The following is a 22,917-nucleotide window of genomic DNA, read 5'->3' on the forward strand; positions in this document are numbered from 1 at the left end:
CTGTGGATCAGAACCTAGCTTTGTGCCAAGTTTGGTGTAATTCTGTTCAGCGGTTTGGGCTGTAGGCATGTCTAAAGAATTGAAAATCCCCATAGACACAGAATGGAGAAAAAGTGTTTTGGGGCACCTCCTTCATTTCGTCTCCCGCTTCACAAATGACGCTATGTAGCACTTGCGGCACGAACAGGTGCAGGTAATTCAGCAACCACCTCCTGCAGCCCTGGAGCTGTGAGGTAGATGGATGGAGTCTCACTTGGTAGCCTTTCCCCCAGCCTGTGTCCCACACCACGGTGTGGGCTATCGCACTATGTAGCACTTGTCTCCTGGGGCCCTGGATCACTGTGGTAGATGGAGTCTCACAGGTCAGGGTTTCCCCCAGCCTTGTGTCCCACACCGCAGTGTGGGACATCACTCTGTGTGGCACTTGCAGCAAGGACAGGTGCAGGTAATTCCAGTGACTGCCTCCTGGGGCCCTGAAGCAGTGCGGAAGGTGGAGTCTCAATGGGCAGCCTTTCCCCCAGCCTCTATACGCCATCCTCGTGTCCTGCCCGCAGTGTGGGCTATTGTGGTATGCAGTGTTTGCATCAAGAACAGGTGCAGGTATCTTCAGCGACCGTGGTAGATGAAATCTCACTGGGCAGCCTTTCTTCCAGCTTCATGTCCTTTGCGGCAGTGTTGGCTATCATGCTATATAGCACTTGCAGCAAGAATAGGTGCAGGTAATTTCAGTAACTGCCTCCTGGGGCCCTGGGGCAATGTGGTAGATGGAGTCTCAATGGCCAGCCTTTCCCCCAGCCTTTTTCCTGTGCCATGGTGTCAGCTATCACTATATGTACCACTTGTGGCAAGAACAGGTGCAGGTAATTCCAGCCAAAGGCCTCCTGGGGGGCCTGAAGCACTGTGTTAGATGGAGTCTAAATTGGCAGCCCGAAGCACTGTGGTATCGAGAATATCACCTAGCAGCCTTTCTTCCAGGCTTGTTTCCCATGCTGAAGTGTGGGGTATTGCGTCCTGTAGTGCTTGCGGCAAGAACAGGTGCAGGTTATTCTAGTCACCGCCTCCCGGGGCCCTGCAGCAGTGTGGTAGATTGAGCAGCCTTTCCTCAGCCTCGTTTCCCCCACCATAGTGTGGACTTTCGAGCAATGTAGCTCTTGTGGCAAGAACAACTGCAGGGTATTCCAGCGACTCCCTCCTGGGGCCTTGGAGCGCTGTGGTAAATGGAGTCTCCCTGGTCAGCGATTCCCCCAGCCTTGTGTCCCACGTCGTGGTGTGGGCTATCACCCTATGTAGCACTTGCAGCAAGAACAGCTACAGGTAATTCCAGCGACTTCCTCTTGAGGCCCTGGAGTAGTGTGCTAGATGGAAATTTAAGGGCAGCCTTTCCACCAGTCTTGTGTTCCGCAGCGTGGTGTGGGCTATTGCAGTGTGTAGCGCTTGCATCAAGAACAGATGCAGGTAGTTTCAGTGACCGACTCCTGTGGTCCTGGGGCACTGTGGTAGATGGAGTTTCACTGGGCAGCCTTTCCCCCCAGCCTCCTGTCCCGCGACATGGAGTGGCCTATCGCGCTATGTAGCACTTATGGCAACAACAGGTGCAGGTTATTCCAGGGACTGCGTCCTGGGCCCCTGGAACACTGTGGCAGATGGATTCTCACTCGGCTGCCTTTCCCCCATCCTCGCGTCCTGCACTGCAGTGTGAGCTATCGTGCTATGTTGCACTTGCAGCAAGAACAGGTGCAGGTAATTCTAGCGACCACTTCCTGGGGCCCTGGAGCTCTGTGGTAGATGGAGACTCACTGGGCAGCCTTTCCCCCAGCCTCATGTCCCGCTCCATGGTGTGGGCTATCGCGCTCTGTAGCATTTGGTGCAGGTAATTCCAGCCACTGCCTCCTGGGGCCCTGAAGCACTGCGGTAGATGGAGTATCTCCGGGCAGCCTTTCCCCCAGCCTCGTATCCACGCCGTGGTGTGGGCTATCGCTCTATGTAGTGCTTGTGTAAGAACAGGTGCAGGTCAGTCCAGAGGCCACCTCCTGGGGCCCTAGAGCTTTGTGCTAGATGGAGTTTCACTTGGCAGCTTTTCCCTTGCCTCATATCCCATGCTGCGTTGTGGGATATTGTGCAGCCTTTCCCCCAGCCTGGTATCCCACGAAGTGGTGTGGGCTATCGCACAATGTATCTCTTCAAGCAAGAACAGGTGCAGATAATTCCAGCGACTGCCTCCTGGGGTTCTGGAGCTGTGTGGTTGATGGAGTCTCACTGCGCAGCCTTACTCCCAGCCTCGTATCCCGCACCCTAGTGTGGGCTATTGTCGTAGTTGAACTCTTGCTCTAGGCAAGACTGCTGGTTTAGGAATGACAGTACTTATGTCTGTAGGCGACTATGCAAGTCCTACAACAAGTCGCAACTGTTGCCCCGGCTCACAAGCAGCCCCTCACCATAAACCCAAATAGTAAAAGGTGAATTGTGGCAGCCTTTACGCCTGGAATCAAGAGTGTGACATCTCAGGGAGGGTTGTGGTTAAACGGAGGTTAACCCTTCCTCACATGAACACCATGTCTCAATCAAACACAGGCAATGAAGAAGATGCAGTAAGGTTTCAATAGGTTTTATTTAGCAAAACTGCAATCTGAAATTTGCATGGGCTGCAATGATTAGGATAATGAACAGTGCAAGAAACAGAGTGGTAAAGACAAGAGTAATTAATACAAAGACCCCCACCATCTTGCAACAACATGTAATGACATGCAATATGAAATATGTCCTAATACCCTAGCATAATGAGCCTAACCTCTAACCTAAAAGAGAGTTAGGTATGTTAAACCTAATCTGCCAATGCCATGCCCATGAGAAGAGCCCTACAACCCTCGTTACCTTGGAAGGGGGTCTCTAGCTCAGACTGCGTAGGGACACGTAGACTGGGTCAGCGTCAAGGTGACGTGCAGCATCGATAGCATCGATGGCATCTGGTCAGAATCCCTCTGAATATCTGTTTAAATGAGGAGTATTTATACAGATCTGCTTGGACCCCTGTTCAAGTAGATCTGTTCCCAAACAATAGATAACAAGACATACTTGGGATGATAATTTATATAAACAATTCCCTCGAAGGTGTTAAGAGGGAAAGTACCTAATGTGAACACCTACAGTATCTTTGTCGCTTGATATTGACGCATTAGCACAGTGGCACTGATAACGCATACTAAAACATGGGCCTAACTAAAAACAAGGCAGACATCTTAAAAGATTTAATTAAATAAATGCGCTAAAACAGAGCAAGCTAAGTAGGGTAAAAGCCACTAGGTGACAGGGGCACGAGTCTGCAAGCTAAAGGCTAAGCTTACTCTTGTATCCCATTAAAACAAACTAGGATTCACCACACCCTCCCTATTGCCATAACAAGCATGACACCTTAATTTGACGCCACGGAAGGTGAATGAATCCAAATGCTAAAAATGATCTGGACTAAAAGCTAAAAGCATAAAAACTAGATAAAAAAAATCGCATTCAAAAACGTGTTAAAATGAATAGCTAAAACACATACAAAGAGATATAACGTCAATCATGACAAGCACAGCAGGCCAAAGTAAGGGCAAGGAATACAAACATTGAATGTGGTATCACAAGCCAATCATCGAATTTTCTAACAATAGTCATGATCTTGAAGAGCACCTTTGAAGCCATCGAATGGAAAGGTCCTCAGGAAAGAGGCCACAACGTTAGATGTTAGATCGATCACAGGATGCGCAGACAGATCCACGGAGCAGTAATGCGTAGTAGTCTCTTGTGCAGGTCCACTTGCAGGAGTGGCATCCTCCATAGTGCCAAATAGAACCAAATCGTTCATGAAGGGTGGTTTATAAGTGGCCTGGCGAATCAGCCATAGTCTCAAGGAGCACGACCATGAATGAACCCTCATCGGGGACATCAGCAGTGCTTGGTCCACAGGAGGCACTGGCGTAACAGCAAGACACACTGTAGACAAGTGTTCGAAGAGGCTCCATACGCAGTGAAAGACTGGTTGCACACACCATAGGAGTGGTTGGAATGACAATGACCAGCGCGCTCCAATTCCTCCTGCACGGAAGCTTTGAACCATTCACCTTTGATTTGTGTAGCTGGAATGACACAACCACTGCGAATCAGAAGAAATAGCAGTAGTATTCCGCCAATCAATGACAAAATTATTTGAAAAGAGTGAATGGATAGCCAATGGGATGACTCTGAAGACAGTTTGGAAAATGTACACAAATCCAGATCCAACAGCCTTAAAGAAGTGAACAATCCCAGTAGTGCTCAAGGCGTTGAATATTCTGGATACCAGTTCTCCAAAGTGCTTGGGGAAATTGGTATTTAATAGGGATTGTATCTCGGCTGATGATCTCGCAATCTGGAGAGCATACGTCTCTCTAGCTGATGTCAACGTGACTTGTTTTTTAAACAGAAGCGCCTTTAGTCTGCTCAGCCTGTCATAATATACATTAACAGTATCAATGTGAGGCCACAATTTCTGATTTTATCTCTCGTGTGGGGGGGACAACATGTAACGACCTTAGAGACTGAAATTGCGTAGGCAATTCCTGGTCGCATACCAGAACAGCTTTGGTCGCTCAGCACCACATAACTTCCATTCGGAAGTACATGAAATGCTGGTCGAATCAAAGGGACAGGAGTACCCTTCAGAAAACAGGCCAAGTTCGCAACTCCCACATTGCAAAGGCCGTGAAGGGACACCTGCTTGCAGACCATTGAATGACTAACATTAGCTTCTCATTTGCTTCCGCTGAGAAAGACCTCTGTTTCGCCATTCAGACATTTGTATTCAAAGGGCAACTCCCACTCTTCTTTAATATAGCTATCGCCCAGTCGCTCATACCTGCCCACAGCAAGATCTTTCAGGCATTTCGAGAAACGAAAGGTGGAAATGGGCAGATTAATGATGCCTTGTAGGAGCCATACTGTTGAAGGACTGCAACTGTGAAAGGCAACTTTTCTAACTTTTCTATGTGAAGCATGGTGAAACCCGCTTCCCTTTTAGCCATTGTCTGTTGTTCCCTGGATAAATTAAAGTCGGTGAACAATTCACTACCGTTAATGTACTTCCATGGAATTCTGCCATTTTTTAAAGTCTGTAACGTCCAACCTAACTGCATGATGGAACGCAGCTGACTTTGTCCATGATATAAAAGGAATATGTCTGTCTGGATGATATCAATCGCAGATGACACTATGGCCCATAGGTATACTTTTTAGCGCCACATTTGTGTAGTTTTTTTATGCAAAATCAGCACAAGCTTACAAAATATGATTGTATTTTGTAAGTTTGCCCTGCTTTTGCATACGAAAATGACGCAAATGTGGCGCTAAAAAGTATAAATATGGGCTTATGTTTGTTAGGGAATAAATCCTGTTGGACAGAGTGTTCATGCCGTTATTGACTACAGCTAAAACCTTTTCTAAGTTTTCCTTATCTATTTGCCTTAAACGCCCAGCAGCTTCTATCTGAGAAAGCTTCCAGATCTCATTATACATAGCAAAAATTCATATTTTAGAGTGTGGCTTTCTAGGACCTAGCAGAACGTCCTGTAAGTCTACATCCTCAGAAAGAGTGTTAAGATGTTCTTTGATGGCAGCTAACGTGTTAGACTGTACCCATTGCTGGCACAGTTTACCCACAATATATGTTGTAACTCTACCCGTGTGTTCACCCGAGACGAAGCGAGGGTCAGGCCGGCTAATCTTGAAACCCCCTGAGGAATTAAAAAAATGTGCCTGACATCCATTGGTGTCTAATGGCCAAATCAACCACCTGCCAGGACTGGAAAGTGAAGAATTATAGGTACCAGCCTGAATCTTTGCATCTAGCTCTTCCTCAGTGACGTCCAGGAAGAATTGGCAATCGTTAAACTTTGGTGGTGTGGGGATACTGGGCGTGTTCATTTCTTTTATTTTTCCTAACCCGAGACAGGATGTCTGTTGAATGGTGTCATTTAAAAAGATCATTTGCACAGGAATCAGGCATGCTCTAAATAAAGCTTCCCTACCCTGTATATGCTAATCTTGTGTTCTCCATACACTTGTTATATCAACAGTGTTCTTACAGTATTCGTAACCTTCAACTGCAAGACGGAAAACAAAGGAATCTGAATAAATCAGCTTTGTACCTGTTAGCAAAATGTTCCTAATATTTGAAGGAGGTCATTTGAAATAGTATGACTGGATGTTTCGTGTCATGCCCAGACAAATAAGTACATTTAGCTGTATAATGCTTTGGGCTCCCCACAGGTGGTGTTGAACAGCGTTCCTATTGTGTGTAGTTAAGTACTGGTCTGTGTCTAGTGACACGGTGCAGGTAGTAATGTCCCCAGTTATTGTAGCAGAACATTTCCCCATAATTCATTTTATGTCTATATACTTCATCACTTTCAAACACTGAATAGTCCTTCATTTCAGTTAACATAGAATCAACTGTCTGGACATCCCAATCATCAGATACAACACCAGGTGTAATTACATCAGTCATAGAAATTTTGAATACATTTGGAATTTGAATGCCCTCAGAAGGCCCGTACATTTCAAAATGGAACGTTGTCCCACACAATCCCATCAGGAATTGGTACAGCTGAAAGTTTTACAAGGGACAAGTCTCTTCGGACCTTATGTGAGGAATGATATGGAATTAAGACTTCATCCACAAGCTCAATTGAGGAGAGTTCAGGAAGGTAATGACCATTTATGAGCAAAAAGAAAACAGTCAGGAAACCAATCCATAGTAATAATGCAAAAAATGTCAAGAAGAATCATAAATAGTTCCATGGGCGTGTTAAATAATTATTTTTAAGCCATAGGTACAGCTTATGTGTCTTTGAAACATTTTCAATTACTGGAGTGGAGGAGTCTGAAGAAAAGTCATCAATGTCAATGAAGTAACCAGAGGCAGTCCCTGCAAATGCAGGAGCAGGTGCATTACTGGTGGATGGATCCACTTCGCATGGAGGTTCATAGTAGACGGTGTTGCCAGTCTGTGTACTGTTGGTATAGAAAACAGTCAAATCTTGGACAGGTGCTCTCATTGAAGTGGAAACTGGAATCAGCAAGAGCTCATTTTCCGCCCTCCCCACTTTCGAAGAGGTATTTGTAGCAAAGTTGGACATGCTTATGTAGTCAGAAGTAGTGTTGTTATTTCTGCCTTGAAGAGGTATATCCTGTTGGGTAGTGAGAGGGGACTGGGAACAACCCAGAATAGACCTCTGGGTCTACTGTGTAGGATTGGCCATATGTTGAACTTTGACGTGATCAATGGAAAGGAATCTTTTTGCTTTGGAACCAGGCAGCGGTGGTAGGATGACAGTTCTGGTACCTTGTATTCCCAGGACTGGGACCGGTACTCTGTAGGATGGACCGAATTCCTTCTTCACAGCGATCTTCTCATGAACCAGTTTCCCAACTTTAGGAATCCAGCCAGTGGAAGTTGTTGGTAAATCCCTTATTCCTAAAGTGGCAGCACTGGCGGATGATTTATCATCACGAAATTGCTGAAGCTCCTGTAAAACAGTGAGACGTTCATTTATGTCAAAAGGTGTGCCGGCTGCCACTAAACCAGGGCCATCAAGATCTGGGACATACATAGGTATCCCAAAGAGAACCTCATAGGGAGTGCAACCCCTCAAGGACTGTCTTGGAAGATTATTCAGTGCTTTCTGGACCCCATATAGATGATGAAGCCAGCTGCGGCCAGAACCTAATACTCTAGCTGTTATGGACTGCTTTAGATCACGGTTCTGCCTCTCCATGACCGATTTTCGCTCGGGATGGTATGGTGAGAAGTAATGGAGTTCTGCACACATCGTCCTCATTGTGTTCCTGAATGCCTTAGATGCAAATGTGGGGACCTGGTCTGAATGGAATGCTGCAACCACATATATTCTGATAAAGATCATCAAGTCTTTTATAAAAGTTCGAGCGTCAGCCAACCGCTGAGGCCATACCCACAGGAATTTAGAACAAGAATCTACAACGACTAATGTGTATTTGTATGCACCATCAGGTTGGAGTGGAACGCAATGGTCCAGGTACACACATTGTAGTGGCCTCCTGGACACTAAGAGGGATGTCTGCAGTGGGCATTTGATGTTTGAGCCCTTAATCTGCTGCCAAATGTCACAACAAAGGACTACTGTTTTGTCTGTTTATATAGACCTGGCCACCAGAAGCATTTCTGGAACAGTGTTACTGTGGCTGAGATATCAGCATGTGCAGAAGTGACACCCTCATGCGCTGCTTTTATTAGATCTAATCTCTGGTCTTGATTGGAGATCGCTCGATCTCCAACCCCAGGAAGTGTTGCGTAGGCAACATTCTGTGTACTAATGTGGTAAGAATATTTTGTAGGGTATGCTTTTGGGATAGACTTGCCTTCAGCCGAAGCTTTTACTGAAGCCAGAATTTCATTATCCAATCTTGCCTGGGAACAAGCCACTGCAGCCACAGAAGCCGTAGCTACTGCGGATTTGGCTGCTTCATCAGCCAAAGTGTTGCCGATAACATGTACTCCTACACGTTGGTGGCCCAATGTATGTACTACATGGACACACAGTAGCTTTCCTTGAGATGAGCCACCCTCCACACTGTTTTGTGTTTCATGGTGTACCCTTTCGAGTCTCTAAACACGTTCAGCTTCCAATGATTGAAGTAATCATTGTAGGACTGGACACAGTAGTATGAGTCACAGACAATTAAAGTCAGCAATCCTGGCTCTGTGTGTTTTAGCGCTAGAAGAAGGGCTTTAAGTTCAGCCAGCTGAGCTGTGCAGTCCCCTAGGGTCTGCATGTAGTATTGTGAGGGTGGAAAACTCCATCCTTCATCACTCCACTCACCGCTGCGCAAGCGGCTGCATATTGATGTTTCATACCTACAGCTGGTTGTGCTGAGCCATCAATGTAAATGACAGTATGGTAATGGTATCTGTCAAGTGGCAAAATATCTAGCGGAGCAGGGTACTCCTGTTCATAATGGAGAAATTTTTTGTCTGAAGTTTTGGATCAAAGATATAATCGACATCGGTGGCAGTCAGGGAGGTTGCCCACTGAAGCCAGCATGGATGTAATGCTTTAGCGTTAGGAACTTTTGCTTTGGTGACTGCCTCTAAGGCTGGCACCGGGGTAACGACAATGATGAGTTTCCCTTGGGTAAGTGGCCTCTCCTTAATGACAGCCATCTGAACTGCAGTTAGAATATTTTCTGTGGGTGCAAAACATTGCTCTGCATTTGAGTACAAATGTGATTTCTATGCTATGAGCACTGTGTCGTTTCTTGAGTGTGTTAGGTGGGTGAAGATGTGCACATTTCTCTAGAAAGTGCGGGGCCAGGCTCTTCCCCTCGTTTGATAGCTCGTATCCCACGAACAGTACACTGAGAAAGGCTATTTTAATTTTCCTAAAATTTAATTTGAACCCGAAGGCTACAAATCATAAGACGATCCAAATGACCCTGGCAAGATGAATGGTGAGGTCATCATCTGTGAGATAGATATCATCCACATAAGACAACACCTCGGGATCAATATCATGCAATATTGATGTAACTCGGGTTGAGAACAGCCCTGGGCTGTTCTTGTAGCCTTGGGGCAAATGACAGAAGAGTTTCTGTGAGCCAAATTAGAATGCACTTAGGTCCCGGATTTCATGTGCTAAATTCTGGCAGAAAAACCTGTTGGAAATATCCAACGTTGTTTTTTACGCACTATATTGTTAATTAGTGCTGTGCTATGTGAATTTTGTATAGCGTATGTACGTGTATGACTGTTTAAGTGTCTGTAATCTAAGACTATGCTGTAGGAATGGTCTAGTTTGCAATGGGGAATAACGGGTTATTAATTGCAGAGACAACCGGGTCTCAATTACTCCCTGGTACTCAATCTGAGTGAGGATCTCCCTCACTGGAGCTTTTGCTTTGTGTTTAACAGGATATTGTGGCTTAAGTTGGGGTGTAGACCTGATAGGTATTACATGATAAGGAGAATGCTGGTCTCAACCTACATGATTGTGGTATAATGCAGGTGCCTGCGCCAAAGCCCAATTAACAGCGTAGGATTATTTTACCACTTCTGGAACAAGATCAGAGAAAGAAGGCAAAATTACATCTTCCCCATGTGGGAGCTTACGAATGTGATCTGGTGGCCAGTCCCTTTCGGCCAGCAGGATATCGCAACTAAGTTCATCCCAAAATATCACACCAGTGGTGCGCTGTACGTCTCCGTCAATTTGGATATTTAAATCATAAACCCTGTCGGGTGGGAGAACGCAGCTATCCGCAATCTCAACTGCAATGAAATCGCTAGTTGCTGTTGCATACAGATGATCTTTCAGACTCTGGCAACATATCGTGACCTCTGTTGCGCTGTCTAACAGTGTCACTGCCCACATCCTGTTCTTCAGCAATGTTCTGTAGTGTACTGGCATTCTTATCTGACAGTGCTGCTACCTTTTTCTTTTTAAATTGTGGCTTTTGTTGTGGGAACTTATCTTCTTTTTTGTCTGAAGACTGTGGTGAGTCTTTCTTCTGTTTCATGTATTCAGGATGTTAATCAGGACGTTGCCCTCTCTCGCTACATCTATCCAGTGCATCCTGAAAGGAATGAGAGGGACGTGATTCAGTATATCTTTCAGAAGCTTTTATATTTTCTCTATTTCTGAGAGTATATCTCTTGTCGGAGTTCTCCGGGGTTGGAGAATCAGCTCTCCGATTTTGTCTATCTTTAAATTGTTTTTGTTTATCCCAGCGCTTCTTAGAGCCCTCCTGTGCTTGGTTAGTACCTTCGTTAGGGGTGGCACTCTGTCATTCAGGCTTCTTCAGCTTGGCTCCGAAACTATCCTGTCCTATACTGGTATAGGTGTCGGAAATAATTTTCGGTAGCTCCTTCTCCCAGTCCAAATGTGGAATCTCTCTGAGGCACTGGCATATAGCCAGTTCTACTGCTTTCCCTTTTATATTACTGAGTATAATTGAGGAGACTGCATCAAAGGTATGCATTCATTTCATCCCCAAATCCAGGGCTGATGCAGCCCTGTGTTAATTCTGTATGTGTTTTAACCCTTCCAGTAAATTGGCAAGTGTCAGGGTACCATGTGTGGTAGTATAAATTGCAGCGAAGACTGTACCCCATGTGGCGCAGTCTTCCATCGAGGGAACCATCCCGAAGGGTAAGCACATTGAGAAAATGTTATGTTTCTCCTGTGGTCCTGTGTCGGGAAACACAGCTTCCAGCTGATTTGTTTTTTGGGCTATCCAAAACGGTATTTTCTCTTGTTCTGTGGATACCTTACCCATGATAGTATGTATTGTTTGTGGATTAATCCCTGTAGCCAACTGGTATCCAGCAGGTGCTGATGGTGCTGGACACGCTGGTGTAGTGTTCAAAGTTCGCATTATGAACTGAACAAGTCGTCTGTAGAGTGTTACTAGTTCAAGATATACGTTTCACAGGTCTGCTGCCTACATATTTTGTATACCTGAGTGAGGCGTGTATGTGGCAAACATAGGCCACATTGGTCCATCATTACATAAGGGACCTAGGGTCACATGTACAAAAATCAGGGTTTGCGACTCGCAATTTGCGAGTCTCAAAACCTGATGTACAACAGTGTCAATGAGACTGTTTGCGATTCCCAATGGGGTCGCAATTGACCTACCTCATGAATATTCATGGGGTAGGTCGCAATTTGCAACCCCATTGGGAATGGCCGTCCTCAGAGGGATGGTGGCCTGCTGGAGACAGCAGACCACCATGTCTGTGACTGCTTTTAAATAAAGCATTTTTTTTTTAAATGCAGCCCGCTTTCCTTAAACGAAAACAAGATGCATTTCAAAATCAAAAATGAAAAGTTTTCTTTTAATATTTTCAGAGCAGGCAGTGGTCCGTGGAACCAGTGCCTGCTCTGAAAAAATATTTACGCTACCATTCACAAAGGGGAAGGGGTTCCACAGCACCAGAATGGTTTAGCACCAGTTTGAATCTGGTGCTAACTGTGATTTTTTTGCGACCCATAAAACAATCATACATACCATCTGGATTCAGTATTATGAAGGTATGCCCTTGTCACACCCCTTCCTAATACAGAATCGCAAAACCCAAAATTCGGTAACAAGGTACTGAATCACAGTTTGGGCTTTGTACATCCCAAATAGCATTTTTCAAGACGCAAACGGCCTGATTCGCTGTTTGCGACTTGAAAATTCTTTGTATATCTGGCCCTTAATCTGAAGGGTTGCATTACATGTGTAGGGCACCATTAAACCAGTTCTGGTGTTCTTGATAAGTAATTGGAAATCTCAAGATACTGGTTTGCTTGGTACCGTTCTGTATGTGTGGAATGTAATTGATCTTTGGTCTTCCTCAGGAAAGGTGACCCAAGAGTAGAATGCTTCTGTTTGGTAGGCTTCACTAGCTTCTACTATGAATGTGACATCCCCACTCTCATCCGTTAAGCCATGCGCTACTAGGTGTAGTGTTAACGCTTGTCTAGCATTATCAGGAATGTCTATAGCGTTAGCCATATTGTATAATGGGTAGAAGAGATGGAACAACAAATGGGGAGTAAAGTCCTTTTAAGAGTTCAAGCTTGAACAACCTACAGCATAATTAGGTGCTCTCTGTTCAGCTGAGGAGGATCTTCCCCAAGACTACGGACGTCTCCGCATAATGGTACTTAGGGTACCTGTTGTCTACGAGACAGTGATGGTCAGGGTATCCATAAATGAGTGCCTAAACGCCATCGTTGGTGGCGCTGTCGTAGTTGGACTCTTGCTCAAAGCAAGACTGCTGGTTTAAGGATGACAGTACCTATGTTTGTAGGCGACTATGCCAGTCCTACAACAAGCCGCAACTGTCGTCCCAACCCTCCAGGCTCACAAGCAGCACCTCACCAAAAACTCAAACAGTAAAATGTGATTTGTGGCAGCCTTTACACATGGACTCAAGAGTGTGACATCTCAGGGAGTGTCGAGGTTAAACAGAGATTACCCATTTCTCACATGAACGCCATGGCCCTCATTATGACATTGGCAGTAAATCCCACTTACCGCCACGCTGACGGCTGCCAGCTTACTGCTGCAGCGGCGGAAATCCGTTCACCATTTTATGACACACACCCCAATCCGACAGAATACAGCGACACACACAAATCCGCCAGCCCAAAGGTCAGTGATAAAGTGGCGGTATCAAAACCCATACCATTATGCAAACAGAACAACGCCCACCACATTATGACCCACGAATCACCACAGCAGATACTCAACTGCGGTAAACCATTGGCGGTACATACCACCGCACTCACAATGGACACCCACAGACAAAACAACACCACATCGGACAATTGAAATAACACATGCCTGACACCCATACACACACCACACCCACACACCCACACCACTATAAAACACACACACACACGTTACCCACAACCCTTTACGAATTCAAACCATTGCCAACAGAGAGACACCAAGACCACTGACACAACTAGAGCCACACACTACTCACACCTATACAACACTCACACACTGCACATCACATACCCCAACATATTACCCAACACACCCTCACCAACACACCTCACACAACACCCATGGCACCACAAAGACACCCCCGTTTCACAGAGGAGGAGCTAAGGGTCATGGTGGAGGAAACTGCCAGGGTGGAGCACAGGTGCAGCAGATATCTATAGCTAGGAAGATGGAGCTATGGGAGAGAATCGTGAACAGGGTCAACGCTGTGGGACAGCACCCAAGAATGAGGGATGACATCAGGAAGAGGTGGAACAACGTACGGGGGAAGATACGTTCCATTGCAGCAAGACACCAGCTCGCTGTACTGAGTAGTGGTGGTGGACCCCCACCTCCTCCCCCACAACTCACAGCATGGGAGGAGCGAGTCTTGGCAATACTGCATCCTGAGGGCCTGGCCTGAGTCGGAAGAGGAATGGACTCTGGTAAGTCAACTCTACTTTTTTCACCCCCCTACCTGCATGCCATCACATTCCCTCACCCTCACACCCATCACTCCACTTCATCCCACTCACCCCACCATCACATCTCACTCATCCCAATGCCAAGCCCTGCATGCTGTACCAATGCATGGACACCCCTCACAGCCCTGCATGGACAATCATCACTAAAGCATGCATAGCAGAGAGAACTAACAATCCCGCCATCTACTAACATAAACAAGTGAAAGCTGGCAAGGCAAATCCAACCACAGAGAGGAAGCCAGAGATGTACAATATGTCATACACATAAACCATAACACATCATTTACATCCCCTCAGGTGTCACCAGAGAGAAGGTTCTAGCATTATCCAGTCCCCCATCTGAAGAGGCCCACAGTGATGACAGCAACTCTGGTCTTCAGGATCTGGATTACATACCTGGCCCACCAGGGACCAATGGACAGCCGGTTACCCAGGCCCAGTCACACACCACCACAGAGCCTTCCCCATCAGGAAACACCACCACAGCACCCACCCAGTGTACCCATACCTCTGTCCCCAGGACACGTCAATCAGCAGTGTGTCCACCTCAACAGGGACCCCAGGCCACACCTCACCCCCAAGACAATCAAGGACCTGGGGTCAGTGGCAGTGGGCACACAGTTCAGGGGACAGAGGTACAGGCCAACAGGGAAACTGGGAGGAGTGCTGTGCACCAGAGGAAGGACAGGCCCTGGGAACCGACTCTCCAGGAGGCACTCTCCGAAATCCTGGAAGCCTACTAACATTCCTAGGACATGAAGGGCCAGATCCTGGACAACATGAAGGAGAACAGACGGCTGCAGGAGGGAGAGTACCAAGGGATCAGGGAGGACTTGCAGGCCATCAACAACACCCTGATCTCCATAGCAGGGGTGCTGGCAGACATGGCCAATATTATGAGGGAGGCAGTCTCACACCAGTGGGCCCCTGCCACTAGCCAGACATCTGAACAGCCTTCCACCTCCTCTGCCGCTAGTGGCCAGGAGGCCCCACCACAGGACTCACAGGCAACCAGCACCCCTCCCACTGCAGAAGGTGAACCACCCTGCAAACGTTCCCTGCGATCCAGACAGAAGTCAGAGACAGTTGCCAAGACCCCCACTAGGAAATGACACTCTCCTGATTGTCACCATAGTGTCCCACTCAGTCACCCTGTCCACCTTGAACTGCCATTGCTCCCTTCCTATGTCCCCATGGACACTGCACCTGCGCTACAAACAGACTGGAACAATACCCTGGACTTTCCTCTGTCATCACCCTATCCCATTGCACTTTCCCCCTATATGTTAGCACTCCATGAAACACCCTTGGATCAAAATCTTTTTCAAGTATGTCATGTATTTCAAATATGTATTGATTGAAACAGGTACAACCATTGCAAATGAACTGTACATAGCATAGATTCATGACGTGTAGCTGGCTGTAGTGATTACACCAGGAGAATATGTCAGGTCACTAACATCTGCAAAGTGAATTGCCAGAGGGAACAGTAAGTTGGCATAGAAGTAGGAAATATCAGCATGCCATTGCTACACAGATTACAACCAAAGTAATTGAAATGTAAAGTTACACTGTCCTACCTGTGTGTCGTTGGAAGTATTGCCGGATCACAGATGTTCTGTTGTCCTCATCCTCATCCTCTGCCTCCTCATCTTCACTGTCCACAGGGTCCACTGCTGGCACACAGGCATCTCCAGTCTCCTCCTCTTGCAGAAAAGGGTCATGGCGTCTGAGGGCCAGGTTATGCAACATGCAGCATGCCACTACTATCTGACAGACCTTGTGTGAGTAGCGCAGGGATCCACCTGTTAGATGGAGGCAACGAAACCTGGCATTCAGGAGGCCAAAGGTCCTTCAATGATCCTTCTGGTTCACCAATGTGCCTCATTATAACGTTCTTCTGCCCTTGTCCTGGCATTCCTCACAGGGGTCAGCAGCCATGATAGGTTTGTGTAACCAGAGTCACCTGCAAATATTGAGGGACAACATTTTGCCACACACTATTCTATATGGCCCACACCATACCCATACACCAACATATACTGGGTGGGAACCAGGGCTCACCTATTAGCCACACCCTGTGCCATTTGTAGTTGGTCCATCACATTTGGGATACTGCTATTCCTCAGGACAAAGGCATCATGCACCGACCCAGGATACTTAGCATTGATGTGGGAGATGTACTGGTCCGCCAAGCACACCATCTGAACATTCATGGAGTGAAAACTCTTATGATTCCTGAACACCTGTTCATTCTGCCGGGAGGGGTGACAAATGTAATATGTGTTTCATCAATTGCCCCAATTCTGTTAGGGATATGTCCCATCGCATAAAACTCGGCCTTCACTGTGGTCAAATCCTCAACCTGGGGGAAACAATATAGCTGCACATGTATTTTATCAGGGCAGACAACACTCTTGTCAGCACGTTTGAGAACATTGGCTGTGACATTCCTGCTGCCAAGCCCACTGTCACTTGGAAAGAACCAGTTGCCAGGAAATGGAGTACTGATAGCACATGCACAAGAGGAGGGATCCAAGTGGGGTGACGGATGGCAGATATCAGGTCAGGCTCCAAATGGACACACAGCTCCGTGATTGTGGCCCTGTCAAGAATATAGGTGAGGATAATGTGCCTGTCCTCAAGTGTAGCCAAGTCCACCAAGGGTCTGTACACAGGGTTATGTCTCCATCTCCTATTCATCCACAGCGGTAGGTATCTAAGAGACACAAGAGTGAGGAGCCGGTCACAACCTAAACAATGGAGCTACAACCGTAGTTTCAGCCAATTTAGGGGGGTTGACTTATTTTCTTGTGCAACTGGTTGTGTGCATGGTGTGTGTGGGATGTGTGTGGGGTGTGTATGGTGCGTGTGTGTGTCACTGTCGTTTATCCTCCCCCCCTTGTTTGCTAGGCGGCTGTACTCACCGTCGTCGTCTTTGCCGGCGTTGGTGTTTGTGGTGGAGGAAAACATAGAATATCATTGGAAAAACATGCAGTTCGGGCTCCATTGTGGCGTGGTTCTTTCCTGTGTTTCCAAAGGTGAGTCCTTTCACTCCTGAGCTTAGTTTCTGCCAGGCTTTTGATGTCGTTGGTACCACCCCAGAAAAGGTGGCAGATTGCCTTCTCATAATATGGTGGGTGGAACTTTGACTTCCACCTGGCTGTAGGCAGCTACCGCCCTTATGCCTGTTGTTTCTGCCCTGGCGCTCGGTGTGGTACATTGGCTGTCTTTCGGAAACTTTCTGCCATGGTCATAATTTGGCGGTAGTTACCGCCAGCCTGTTGGCGGTATTACCGTCACTTCATCACCGACCGGCAGGGTCCTAATGATAGCCCATGTCTCAATCAAACACAGATAATGAAGAAGATGCTGTAGGTTTCAATAGGTTTTATTTAGCAAAACTGCAATCTGCGATAAGATGCATAAGCTGCAATGATTAGGATAATGAACAGTGCAAGAAACAGAATGGTAAAGACAAGAGTCACTAATACAAAGACCCCCACCATCTTGCAATAACATGTAATGACATGAGATATGAAATATGTCCAAATACCCTAGCATAATGAGCCTAACCTCTAACCTAAAAAAGAGCTAGGTATGTTAAACCTAATCAGCGAATGCCATGTCCATGAGAGGAGCCCTCGGACCCTCATTGCATTGGAATGAGGTCTCTAGCTCAGACTCTGTATGGACACGAAGACTGGGTCAGCGTCAAGGCGACGTGAAGCATTGATAGCAGCGATGGCATCTGGTCGGAATCCCTCTATTTGTTTAAGTGACTAGTTTTTATACAGATCTGCTTGGACCCCTGACGTAGATCTGTTCCCAAACAATAGATAACAAGAAGTGCTTGGGACGGTAATTTATATAAACAATTCTCTCAAAGGCGTGAAGAGGGAAAGTAGCTAATGTGAACACCTACAGTTTGTTTATCTTTGTCGCTTGATATTGACGCCTTAGCACAGTGGTACTGGTAATGCAAACTAAAACATGGGCTTAACTAAAAACAAGGCAGCCATCTTAAAAGATTTAATTAAATAAATGTGCTAAAACAGAGCAAGCTAAGTAGGGTAAAAGTCACTAGGTGACGGGGGCACGAGTCTGCAAGGCAAAGGCTAAGCTAACTCCTGTGTCCCATTGAAACAAACTAGGATTCACTACACTATTGTACTATGCAACGTTTGCAGCAAGAGCAGGTAAAGTTAACTCCATCGACCGCCTCCAGGGGCCCTGGAGCACTGTGGTAGATAGATTCTGATTGGGCAGCCTTTTCCCCAGCCCTGTGTCCCCACTGTGGTGTGGGCAATCACGCTATTTAGTGTGTGCAGCAAGAACAGGTGAAGTTAACTCCATCGATTGCCTCCTGGGGCCCTGGAGCACTGTGGTAGATAGATTCTCACAGGGCAGCCTTCCCCCAGCCTCGTGTCCCCACTGTGGTGTGGGCTAACATGCTATATAGTGTGTGCAGCGAGATGGGTGTAGGTAATTCCAGTGACTGCCTCCTGGATCCCTGGAGCACTGTGGTAGATGAAGTCTCAATGGTCAGCCTTTCCCCCACCTTTGTGTCCTGAGGCAGTGTGATCTATTCCTCTATGCAGCGCATAGAGGAATAGATGTAAATAAGGGCAGATTAAGTGTAACGATAGCTACTGACTACAATGATGCAAAGTTGAGGAACCGCTTTGAGCCCCTTGTAAACACCCATGATAATTACAGCGGGGGGAATTGAGTGATGTGGACTAGGAATTAAGCTCTTCACACAGCCATCGGATTTTTTCCTTGAATTTAGGAGGCTATAGAAAACAATTCAAACAAGACTTATTTAAGAGAGAGCTGGAAAAATGTGATATATTGTGTTTCCAGGAAACCTGATTGTGCGAACCAGTAGACGGTTTTATGAGGCTTTTCTTTAGGGGAGCAACCCGGCAAGGTCCAGGCCGTCTGTCAGGGGATCTAATAACTTTGGCCTCAACCAGAATAGCAAATAGGTTTACAGAGGTAAAACCTAAATGTCACTGGTTATTGGCAAGTCAGGTAGATCTCTATAATATAATATAATTGGAGGGGCCAGACAGCTTATGATAATTAATGTCTACATACAACCAGGGAATACATATGATTATGACATTCAGCGGGGTTTGTTTGAGGAAGACTTGGATGTATATGTATAGGTAAAGCAGGACACTTGGTTTTAATAATGGGAGATTTTAATCATAGACTTGACCCAAATAGCAGTGATAAATTGTATAAGGAGCTGCTTGCAGCTTCACAAATTCCATATACTGTAGCATCTTTCCAAATGTAGAATGTTCTCCCCGGGACTTGTCCCTTGTAAGAACTCTAGGGTCCCTAGAACTGTTTTGTATAAATAGACGTATGAATATGGATTGCCCGGCAAAACAGACCTTTTGTATAGGCAACCAGACATACCCTATTGACTATGCCTTTATAATTAATTGGCATTTTGGAGAAGTATTGGATTTCAGAGTTGAGCACATAGAGGGCAGCGATCATTGGCCCTTGTGGTTAACAATCCAGTCAGTAAATAAAGCCCAAAAAGAAAGAGAACGAGAGTTGCTTGTGCAGGTACAGTACCCTCGTAGGACAACTACCCGAATCACAGATAGCAGTTTAAAAGCGCTTAATAAAGTGATAGTAAATTATATAAACATCAGAATGGAGGAAGATCCAAAAGACACGTTTAAGGGTTATAACAGGGGAATTACGCTATTAGTTGACTGTTTAAAAGTAAAGTTAAAAACAACGCAGGAGGAAAAGATGAAGGGAGAAACATGTAAGACCAATAATAATAATATATGTTTAACCAGGATTGTAGGAGACAGAAGCGGAAGGTGCGGAAATAAGAAAGGGAATATAAGAAAAGACCCTATACTGATGTAAAAGAGAAGCTTTGCGAAGCAAAGCAAATTTATAAATCAATTATAAGACAGATGAAATGGGCGTATATAAATAGGAATTGGGAGACAATGGCTGTAGTGATAAGAACACAGAACATTAGACGTTTTTGGCAGTTGATAAGGGAGGGAAAAACTACTGGAATCATGCGGTGCTTAGTTGGAGAAGAGGACTGGAATAGACATCTGTGTAATGTATATAAAGGAACTGATGCAGAGGAAGAATACAGAGTTACTAGGAAGATAAGTGGAGACATGAGATTAGCTTTTGCCCTACAAAAGATAAAATAAATTATTGTAGCACTTATATTAACCAAAGCTGCGGGCCCAGGTTAATCTTCCAACAATAATAATAAAAAATAATATTGATTGGTGGACTAAATTCTTTCAAGCTACGTTTCATAAAATCTTTGATTATGGTTGTTTCCCTGAGAACTGGAAGAGTGCCATTATAAGACCAATTTATAAAAGGGATGACCCTATACAACCAAAAAACTATTGCCTAATAAGTTTATTGGACGTAGGCGAAAAGGTATTTACAAAGTTATTACTGGGGTTAATTAAATTATGGGCAGAGGAAAATTATTTGATACCAATAGAACAAGGTGGTTTCAAAGGAGGCCACTCAACAATCGTGCACTGTTTCAGCCTGTGGTCATCAGCAAAAAAATTAATTGAAATGCGAGGAAGTCTGTTTTGCTGCTTTGTTGACTTCTGCGCTGCATTTGAATTGGTAGATAGAAAATTACTCTGGGACATGTTAAAACAGTTAGGGACTAATTCGGATTTATTATTTCTTCTTCAGGGTTTGCCCTCACAAAACTGGGCCCAAGTAATTTTAGACACGAGTGGTTCACTTTCAAAGAAGATACCCATAAGGAATGGCTTACGCCAAGGGTGTGTTGTCTGGCTCCATTATTAGTTACTACAGTATATTTCAGTCAGACTTACCAGGGTTGTTGAAGGAGGCTAAAAGTTTATGCCCAAGAATGAACGGGCACATATTTCTTGCTTATTATATGCGGACAATCTAGTGATAATCAATATGACGGAGCTAGGGCTACAAAGAAAATTGGATGTGTTTAAATATGGATAAAACTAAAATAATGTCAATGGGGAAAAAAAGAGTGTATTTACCTACTATTTGGGAGGAGAAAAAGTAGAGAAGGTAAAAAAATATAAATATTTAGGCATGTGGTTTGACTCGGAACTGAGATGGAAAGATCATATTGAAGCTCTAAAGAATGGAGCTCTAGCATCTGTTTGGGGATTGAAACAGTTTAGCTGTAAATATGGGGGACCTTCCCTTCAGCTGGTTGTCTCTGCCTTTAACGCTTTGGTATGTCCTCAATTTCAATATGGGGTTGAAGTTTTAACATTCTCTGTGAAATTAAATTGGGAGGCAGAAGAAAGCACATGTGTAAAGCGTATGCTATCATTAGCTCCTTCAAGCGTGATACAAGCTATATGATCAGAATGTCAAATGACAGCATAGACCTACCAGGGACTGCAAGCCTCGTTGACATTTTGGTTAAGCATAAGAAATTAGGGAATTGCTAAGATTGCAAGAATGTGTAAAAATGAAATAATAACAAGTGAGTTACACTGGGCATCACAAGTGAGAGGACGGTTAGAAAAGATTTGCAACTCTTAGGTTTATCTGGTAACCAGAGATCTGGAGATCAAATTCCGAAGCAAACTTTACGTATAATGGTAAAAGAGAGGGCAAGAGAAGTAGATCTCGTCTGTACTTGGAAGGTAAAATCTCTACCTGGTTTATGTTAGGTAGATGGAGGAATCCCAATAGTTTCCCTTATATAGAGGCCCTACCCAACCCAAGATTAAGGGACGCAGTGTTACAGTTTAGAATCAGGTTAAACCCAGGTTATAGGGACCTTAAAGCAATAGCTATTCTTAAGGATGTACAGGGTCTCTGCACATGTGGCTTACTACAGAAATGCAGCACTGAACATATACTTTTGGATTACCAGTGGTTTTTAGAAGTGCGTAAGAAGTTTTTAAAGCCGATTTTTAGGGAATATAGGCCCTCATTAGGACTTAGGCAGTAGATACCACCTACTGCCACGGCGACGGCCGCCAAGAAGACCGTTGCCGTAATTACCAGCCATCCATCGTATCATGACCACAGCCGGATTTCTGCCAGAAGGATGGTGGATGTCTGGCTGTGCTTGGGATAGGTTGGGGTTGAGGGGATTGGGACTGGGTAGAGGAAGTTGGAGGGGGGAGGCTGGATACAGGGACAATGGCTTCCATCAGTGCAGAGGCCAGAGCCTGAAATGCTCTCTTTTGGGCCGCCACGCCAGAGTGAATGCCCTCCAGGTATGCATTTGTTTGTTGCAAATGCCTTTTGACACCCTGAATGGCATTCAGTATGGTTGACTGCCCAACAGTGAGGGATCTCAGGAGGTCAATAGCCTCCTCACTGAGGGCAGCAGGGCTGACTGGGGCAGGGCCTGAGGTGCCTGGGGCGAAGGAGATGCCCACCCTCCTGGGCATGGGAAACACGCTGAGGGGCTGCTGGGAGGGCGGTGCTGGTAGGAGTGGTGGTGGCTGTACCTGTTGTGGGGGTAGGCACAGAGGTGTTCGCCACTGCCAGGGAGCTTCCATTGGAGGAGGAGTTGCTGTCTGTGGTCTCCCCTCCTGTCCCTGTTGTGGTGCTCCCCTCACCCTCTGTCCCACTGGTGCCCTCACCGACGGTGGATTCGGCCTCCAGGCCCATGTGGGATGCAGCTCCGTACGTCGCTGGTGCCTCTGTGCCTCCGCCAGATGATGCTAATGCACACAAGGACAGGGTGACAAAACAAAAAGAGGGGGGAGAGACAGAGGATACACTTGATCAATGCCAGCAACACCACCACCGTTGGCGTACACAACACACAGGGAGCAGCCCTATGCACTAGGCCATGCACTACCAGTTACTAAGATAGTCACCAGCCCATGGGTACAATGCCTACCGC

The sequence above is a fragment of the Pleurodeles waltl genome, chromosome 3_1 (assembly GCF_031143425.1).
Source record: "Pleurodeles waltl isolate 20211129_DDA chromosome 3_1, aPleWal1.hap1.20221129, whole genome shotgun sequence".
Classification (NCBI taxonomy): domain Eukaryota; kingdom Metazoa; phylum Chordata; class Amphibia; order Caudata; family Salamandridae; genus Pleurodeles; species Pleurodeles waltl.